Here is a 9,202-nt window from a genome sequence, read left to right on the forward strand (position 1 = left end):
TGGAGGCTAGCCACGACCTAGATTCCTATGGTGCTGAAATAATAAAATGATTTCAGTCAGCCCACAAATGTTTACTTAGCATCTTCAGTGTTGTCTCTAAGGTTGCACACAGTTCCGAGGGGAAGCTGAGGTATCCATCTGGAAATAAAACATAGGAAAATCAGAACCCTGTGTTGTTTCCTTTAAAAGCCTTCTCCATTTTCAAGATCACCCTGGCAGATGCTGTCAGTGTGGTTCTGGGGGTGCTTTCCACCAGCAGCCAGACCTTCTCTGCCATCGCTTTACCTGTTGCTCCTAATAGAACCAGCTTTCCCTGGTGATTCTCCCCCCCGCACAGCCCCCAAGACCAGCCCTAATGAACAACTGACAGACACAGGGATATAAATGTTGCCCCCCCTTTCCTCTGATGGAACAACGCTGAGATGTGACCCAGCCCCTCTTCAAATCACCTCTGCTTTGTGTCACTTCCTTACTTGGTCCTCTTTTCTTTCCTGCCCCACTTCCTAACTCTCCTAGTGATTTTTCCTGAGAACACTCCCTAATGCTTCATTTTCCAATGGATATTCCTTGTCTCAGAATCTGCTTCCAGGGAAAGCAGAAATGGAAAACCACCAATTCTGTAATAATAATTATCATTATTTATTATTGTTATTATAATCACCTTTTTTTGACCACCTTCTGTGTAGAGATGGGCATCAGGGAAACACAGTTAAAATCTTGGATCCATTACTGACTCGTTTGATTTCAGACATGTTATTGGGCCTCTCTTATCTAAGTTTCCTCCTTTGTAAAATATGCAAAATAACCTCTCTCTCTCTCCAGGATATGATGTGCCTCTTTTTATATGGGTGTGGGCGGGCCAGGTCAGTGCTTTGGTGGCTAGTGAGGCTGCACCCAAACGACCTGCCCACGTGTCTATCACTGATGCTGGGCACCACAGAGAGAAAAAAATTATTTCCAAACCTGGCTGATTGGTGGGACCAGAGAAATGGCATTTTTCTGTATCTCTCGTGGAACTAGAGCCTCGAGGGTTTTGTAAGCGCCCATTGACACACTGGAGAGCACAGCCAGGCCAGCTCCCAGAGGGGAGGGGGATTTGTAAAGGACACTGCATGAAAGGCAGAAGAAGCCGAAGGAGAGGGAGTGGACCAGGCACAAAATGCAGCATTTAAGCCTGAGAGAGAGGAGGAAAGGGGGCCTGGACTCGCAGCTGAAGATGCCAGAGGAGGATGGGATGGGACCCGGAAGGCCTGGGGCATAACTGAAACAGATGGAACTGGATGGGGACGCGACACAGAAACACACCCAAGGTAGAGAAGCTTCCCCCAAATTTCCAATTGCTTCCTAACTGCCAGTCAATACGGTCAGAGACTTACAGCTAAAAGATTCACAACACATCCTGTCTGTGTAGCAAGAACCTTCACTGGCCAGCTGCAATGACTAGAATTACTAGGATTAACCAAGTCATTTGATTAAGGCAAGATTTCTTAACCTGAACCCACATTCCAAGGACCTTGAATTCAGAGAGTGCATGAACTTGGAGGAGGGGAAAATTGAATTTTTATTTTCACTCTTGTCTAACTGAAATTTTAATTTTGAATATAGAGAACAAAACTTAGCACTACCTAAGACTTGGTCACCAATAAAAATCATAGATATTTTCATGAAACATTACAGTTGCTGTGACTATTTCAAAACACTATGTATACTCATCCTACTTTGAAATTAAGAATACGATTAGGACTTCCTTGATGGCACAGTGGATAAGCATTCGCCTGCCAATGAAGGGAACAGGGTTCAATCCCTGGTCCGAGAAGATTCCACATGCTGTGGAGCAACTAAGCCCCTGCACCAAACTATTGAGCTTGTGCTGGGGAGCCCGTGAGCTGCAGCTACTGAAGCCCACTCACCTACAGCCTGTGCTCCACAATAAGAGAAGCCACTGCAATGAGAAACCCAGGCAACAAAGGAAGTGTAACCTCCGCTCGCCACAACTAGAGAAAGCCCGCGCAAAGCAACCACAACCCAGGACAGCCAAAAATTAAAGGAAAAAAAAAATAAAGAAGAACATGACTAAACCTGCCTCTAGATCTTATTTTCTATGTATTAATAGAGAAGAATATGTATGTTTTATATTTCACATTTTAAAGTACAGTTTGAAAACAGTATTTCAATATGATTGGTTTCCTTTTTATTTTATGCATTTGAAACCATTACTCTGTTCTGAAAGGGGCTTCCCAGGTGGCGCTCGTGGTAAAGAACCCACCTGCCAATGCAGGAGAACTAAGACATGGTGGTTCAAACTCTGGGTGGGGAGGATCCCCTGGAGGAGGAAACGGCAACCCACTCCAGCATTCTTGCCTGGAAAATCCCATGGGTAGAGAAGCCTGGCAGGCTACAGTCCATGGGGTCGCAAAGAGTCAGACATGACTAAAGTGACTTACCACACTCTTCTGAAGAGGGGTCCATGGAAGAAGAAAAAAAAAATTAAGGTATTGCAAGTCACAGATAAAAGCTCTCGAGTAATGGTTATCATTTCAACATTCATCAGATGAGCTTCATTCCCCAGTGAAGAAATTGTACAACAGAAAAAGTGAATATTGATGAGCAAAAGAGATGAGTAAGAGATGCAGCAGAGGACAGATCTGGGTGTTGGCCCCACATCCGGGCCGTCTTCAGCACCCTGGAAGGAAGTTTTAAGAGAAAGCCAGAGGATCTGTTACCACAACAAACAGACAAACAACAACCAGCTTTCTTGCTGCCAAGTCATTTTGGATTGGGGATGGGTCAGTCAAAAGGTGGGCGTTCATTCAAAATACAGATTCTCAGACCTTAAATTGAGCATGGAGATCTGTACTTTTCTTTTAAAAAAATAATATTTATTTATTTGGCTCTGTTGGGTGTTTGTTGCTGTATGGACTTTCCCCTAGTTGCCAAGAGCAAGGGCTACACTCTCATTGCAGTGCACGGGCTTCTCATTGCAGTGGCTTCTCTTGTTTTGGAGCACAGGCTCTAGAGCGTTTGGGCTTCAGCAGATGCACAGGCTTAGTTACCCCATGGTACGTGGGATCTTCCTGGACTGAGGATCGAACCCATGTCTCCTGCATTAGCAGGTAGATTCTTTACCACTGAACCAGCAAGGAAGCCCAAATCTGTACTATTTAATAAGCATCCCAGGTGATCTGGGGAGAAAATGTAAGTTGGGGGTCTTGCCTACATAAAAATGTTGGGACAGAAGAAAATGCTGTGACTTTCCAAGAATAGCTCATCTGTCCTTGTCGTACTAACTTATACTGAATTCCCTGAGAAACGGAGCTTGCAATCCCTGTGCCTTACAATCCAGCCCCTTGCTGGGGCAGTCAGTGAGTGGGGGCCAGGGCTCCATCTCTAGGAATTTTAAATCCTGTGTCATTCATAAATGTGTGACGCCATATTTTTCAAAGCACCAGGTCACACTTTACTTGGACGAAATGAGCTGTTTTAAGTAGGTTTGAGTTCTAACTACTCTTCTCATCTCAGTAAAATATTTACTTATTAACAGATACTTATGTAAATTGTAATAGACGCTTATGCAAATCATACTTATGTCCTAACCTTAGTGTAACTGAATGCAGTTTGGAGATTTTGGGGGAAGTGCTGAGAAGTAAATCCACAGCAGGTTTCAAAGAGAGATTTCCATTGCTGATTTCCCAGAGTTTCAATGTAAGGACTGTAATAGATTCAGCTTGAAAGCCATGTATTTAACATTCCTCTGCAGTAACTGTCTCTTAAATTGCATTTTGGTTTGAGAAGCAGCGAGAACAAATACAGCATGAAGGGGGAATTTTGTTGTTTATTTTAAAGGGTATGAAAATGAATGAAGAGCTTCTGCTCACCAGGAAAGAGCTTTCTCTCTTTAGTCTCCCACATGATTTTGTACCTCTGGTCACATCGGAAAGTTCTTTTTTTTTCCTAATGCTGTCTGAGTTCTGCATTTTGGTGCCCAGAACAAGGAAGTGTGGGATTTATAAGATACACACATAATAGATATATAAAGAACAAGTGGGCTTCCCTGGTGGCTCAGTGAGTGATGAAGTCAGAGCCTAAACCAGGATAGTGGCTATAAGAACAGAAGGAAGGGGCGTATGTGAGAGAAATTATGCAAGAGGACTTGTTAGGACTTGGAGCTACGTGAAAATCATAAAGAAAATAAAGAGGATCTCAAGGTCTTCATCTTGATAAAATTATGGTAACATTTCCATAAAAAGAAGATGGTTTACAGATGTGAATTGGTGGTTCTGACTTGGAAGACATTGCTTTTGATTAGAGTGAAATATCTAGGTGACAGTGTCCACTAAGCAGTTGCAACATGGGAGGAGTAAATGGCTTAAACTCTAGCTGAATGGAAGGAATGGAGAATGGAGTGTTCATTCTTTGGACGAACCCGTCTTTTATGGGAAGGAGCCATTGAAGGAGAGGGAGGCAAGTTGGATGGGTGAGAAGAAAAGTGATGTGATAAGCATGTGTCAGGTAAGCCGAAAGAGGAGACAGACTGAAGCCAAGGGAGAGGACAGGTCTTCTCTGGCGGTCCAGTGGTTCCCCTGCGCTTCCACTGCAGGAGGTGTGGGCTCAATCCTGGTCAGGGAAGAGCCCACATGCGGCAGGGTGTGGCAGGAGAAAAAAAAAGAAGAGGGCAGTGTTGGCCACCAGATACTTGTGGGGTCCACTCTCATTCTCCTTACCTTCCTGCCTCTGGATGGCTCATAAGGAGGTCATGGGGGCTTAGGAGAAAGAGGGTAGCTCTGTGGAGCAAAGACTGTAGGTCTTACACCTGTATTTTTATTCATAAATAAATCTGATCACGGCTGGTGGCACCATCGTGGAATACAGCAAAGTCCACCATTTTGATTTTTCACATAACTGTCAACATCATCGTGAACTGACATTTTCTGAGCATCAGTGTGGATGCTTTGGCTGCAAGTACAGAAACACATACTCAAACCAGTGCTAACAATAAATTGGAACACTGAGGTAGACAACCAACAATGCTTGGTTGATCAGTGGCTCAACAAAGCAAGGACCCAAATTTTTTCCATTTCTTTTCCCTGCTATTCCGGTGGAAGCTTCTTCCTCAGGGAAGTAACAAGATAGCTGCAGCAGTTCCAGGTATCATAGCAGAAGTCCATGTAACTATTTGGAGGAAAAGAGAGACCCCCTTTTCTTGTCTCTTTCTTCTAACAGTGAGGAAACCTCACAGAAGCTTCCAGCCAACTTCCCCTCATGCCTCACTGGCCAGAATTAGGTCACATACAAATTCACAACACGGTCATTGGTGAGGGAAATGGCATTGCCTGCAGAGGCAGGAGACCCATTTCTCACCATTTCCACCGAAACTATTGGCTATATGGTTGGGTCCCTAACAAAACTGGACTCTGTTAGAAAGGCGAAAGGAGTTGAATGGGGGGTACATTATCAGCCTCTGGGATTACAGAGAAATGTTTACATAGTACAGTGTTGGACTCATAATAGGAACCTAAACGTATTGGTTACATAAAAATTATACAGTAGTACACCCTAAATGTTAAATGAGTAATAGAGCCAGGCCACAGAGTTTCAAAAGAAGAACTGCTAATGGGTTCTAGTGCAATGATTTATTAAATATAATGAAAGTGTTAGTCGCTCAGTCGTGCCCGACTCTTTGCGACCACATGGACTGCAGCCTGCCAGGATTTTCCAAGTAAGGATACTGGAGTGGTTTGCCATTTCCTTCTCTAGGGGATCTTTCCGACTCAGGGATCAAACCAGCTTCTCCTGCACTGGAGGCAGATTCTTTACCAACTGAGCTAGAGGTTCTATTAAAATGCAGATACTCAGGCCACAGCTCCCAGTTCTGATATTGTAAGGTGGTTGCTAGGATCCACAGTTCTTATCAAAGAGTCATATGTACAAAGGGAACTTATGCAACATTTCCCTTCTGGGCCTAAAATTGACTGATGAGGAAAAGGTGAATTATGTCTTAGCAATTAAACAGTGTTTCCAAGTTTGAAGATACCTGTTTATTTTAGAGTACAATCACATAGAACTATCAGGGTGCATATTAATAATGAATGGAAAACATCGGCTCATGTTTATCCTTCCCCCAACCCCAATTTTTCCACCCTAAATTTTTTTATAATTTATCATACCCAGCAAACTTATAGGTCCTGGGAGAGACTATTCTTTCCTCCTTGATTGAAAAATTTATGTTTATGGAAATAAAATATTCATTTGCTATAGCTCTTATTTAACTGTCTAAAGTGAAGAAATGGAGTCTAAATTTCAACCAACAGCTTCACTCATGCTTGCTTTCATGTTGCCAATGCCATTTTCATTTATATCCTATTAACATTTATCATTAATTCACCCTCTTACTTCTGAGGTGTTGTCACTCCCTTTGCTTGGGGTGTACATGTGTACATGTTACGTATTTTATTTTTTCAAAGAATACACTCGTATTGACACACCATTTTGGATTGGATATTTGTAAAGCCTAGTTGGAAAGTGTACATGATGATCATAATCATTACAAAATTTATATGTAGCAAGTCTAATTTCAAAATCAGGTTAGGAACTTGATATTTTTTCCAGGATCATGAAGGTAGTGGAGTCAGGAAAGGAAAACAAAGATTTGATATGCCATGGTGGATTTGGTGGTATCATATAAACTGGATTTGATTTTTTTAGTATTTTTTTTAACCAGTAAGATCACCTCATAACCCTTCATACAGTATTAGCTATATCTATGCGCTCTGTAAGCAAATCGATGCATTGGGGGTATTACTAATGTCAGGGATTGTTTTGATGCAATCTGGTATTTAGTTATTTAACTTTTTTTTTTCTTGTGATACTTTAACTTTTGAAGGTGAAAAGTTTTACAAGTTTTAAGTGTTTGTGTGAGTAGAAAATAGGTTATGATCATTCACTTGCTTCTTAAGACACAGCTTGTGTTCAGCCTCTTCTTAAAGAGGGTTTTTAATGCGGACCATTTTAAAAGTCTTTATTGAATTTGTTACAACATTGCTTCTGTTGTTTATGTTCTGGTTTTTTGGCTAAGGACACATATGGGACCTTAGCTCTTAGATCCCTGACCAGGGATCGAACCCTCAACCCCTGCATTGGAAGGGGGAATCTTAACCACTGGACCATCAGTGAAGTCACACGTGCAGCTTCTGAGGCAGGTGTTTTCTGGAGTCTCAGGGCTCATCTATGAGACCAACAAGCAGGGAGCAGATGTGAGGCCCTCCGGCTCCCCATGCTGAGATTCATGACCACCACCCTGTGCCTGACTGGTAACTATTCCAGTAACTTGGCTACAGCCTTTTTGAGATTCAGTCCTCTTGTTTATGTTCCAATTCTATTCATAAATAATAATGATCATTATAGCTAGCAGTTTGTGGAAAGTCACTGGATGCCAGGGACTTGCTTAAATGCATTATCTCATTTAATTCTCCTAATAAGCCCATTGAGGGGTATATAGATGAGAACACCCAGAATCATACACAATAGCGAGTGGTAGACCCAGGTCCAACGTACACATTACATGGAGTCCCTACCTGATATCCAGTCCCTCTAAGACTGTACTTCACAATCCTCCTTCTCTTTATCTAACTCATGCTCACCCCTCACAGTCACAAAACTTTCATGGCCCCCAAGAGGAACAGTTATTTTATCAGATGTTAATTCATATTAAAAGCATTGTGCCTCCCCACCCCAACAAAGTGATATTATGATATTAATTGTACTTTTCAAAGCCATCCCCAGCCTGCTTGAGGTTTTCTACTTTGGAATTCGGGTCCCATATCACACACGCCTTTGGGAGCTGTACAACTCAGAACTGAAATCCTACTGCTGAACTTAAGACCAAGAGCTGAGATATCTAAGCAATCTAAATATCCATTGACAGAGGAATGGATAAAGAAGAAGTGATTCTATTTATACAATGGAATATTACTCAGCCATAAAAAAGAATGAAATCATGCCACTTGCAGTAACATGGATGGACCTAGAGATTATCATACTAAGTGAAGTGTGAAGTAAGCCAGGCAGAGAAACACAAATATCATATGACCTCACTTATACGTGGAATCAAAAAAAAAAAAAAAAAACAAATGAACTTACATACAATGCATAAATAGACCTACCTACACAGGAAAAAAGCTTATGGTCGCCAAACAGAAAAGGGAGAGGGGAGATAAATTAGAATTATGGGATTAACATATACACACTACTATACATAAAATAGATAACCAACAAGGACCTACTATTTAGGAAGGGGACAATTCTCAAATTTTGTAATAATGCATAGTGGAAAAAATCTGAAAAAAATAGATATACATATGTATGTATGTATAACTGAATCACTTTGCTGTACACCTGAAACTAACACAACACTGTTAATCAACTATATTTCAATAAAAATGAATACTAAAAATTAAAAAAAAAAAGAGCAAGGGTACTTTTGGACTCACGGGCCTCACTGGTGTCTCTGGCTTGCCTGTCCCTGTGCTCTACTGAGACAGCTTGCTGTGCATTAAGCCCTCCTGACGCACCCTCCTGGCCACAGGACAGCACTACCTGAGGGCACTTCTTGCCTCCTCCGAACACCAGGTTCTATCAGTTGGCCTACCCTCCCCTCACACCTCAGCACCTACCCGTTCAGTTCTCCCAACAGTCCGCTCTCTCTTCCGTTTACCCTTAGAATTGACTTACTCCCCTGGGTCTGTAGAGTATCTTCCATTTTCCTTCAATTAATAGACAAAGACTGACTGATTTGGCCACGTCCTCTGCAGATACCAGCCTGACCTCTGACCACGACTGAGCGACTAAACCACCAATAACAATAACTGAAAAAGATGATGATAATAGTGAAAATTGAATGTAGGGTTTATAGGAATTCTCTGCTATCTTTACCACCTTTCTGTCAATCTAAAACTATTCTAAAATAAATTGCTTACTTTGCTCTGGAGGGTGAGGGTACTATTAATATCTCTACTTTCTGACACTGTTTGTTATACAAACACTCTTGAAAAGACAATCCAGTCAAACAGCAGAAATGTGAGGAATTCATGAAACATCGTCTCTCGGCAATACCCACCCATTGTTTCTACACCATCTTGGTTTCTGGTGAATTTTTCCCATAAATAGCCACTCCACTGGCTGGTCTGATTAACTGACAGAGACTGGG

The sequence above is a fragment of the Giraffa tippelskirchi genome, chromosome 6, assembly GCF_054371585.1.
Source record: "Giraffa tippelskirchi isolate mGirTip1 chromosome 6, T2T-mGirTip1v1.2.pri, whole genome shotgun sequence".
Taxonomy (NCBI): Eukaryota; Metazoa; Chordata; class Mammalia; order Artiodactyla; family Giraffidae; genus Giraffa; species Giraffa tippelskirchi.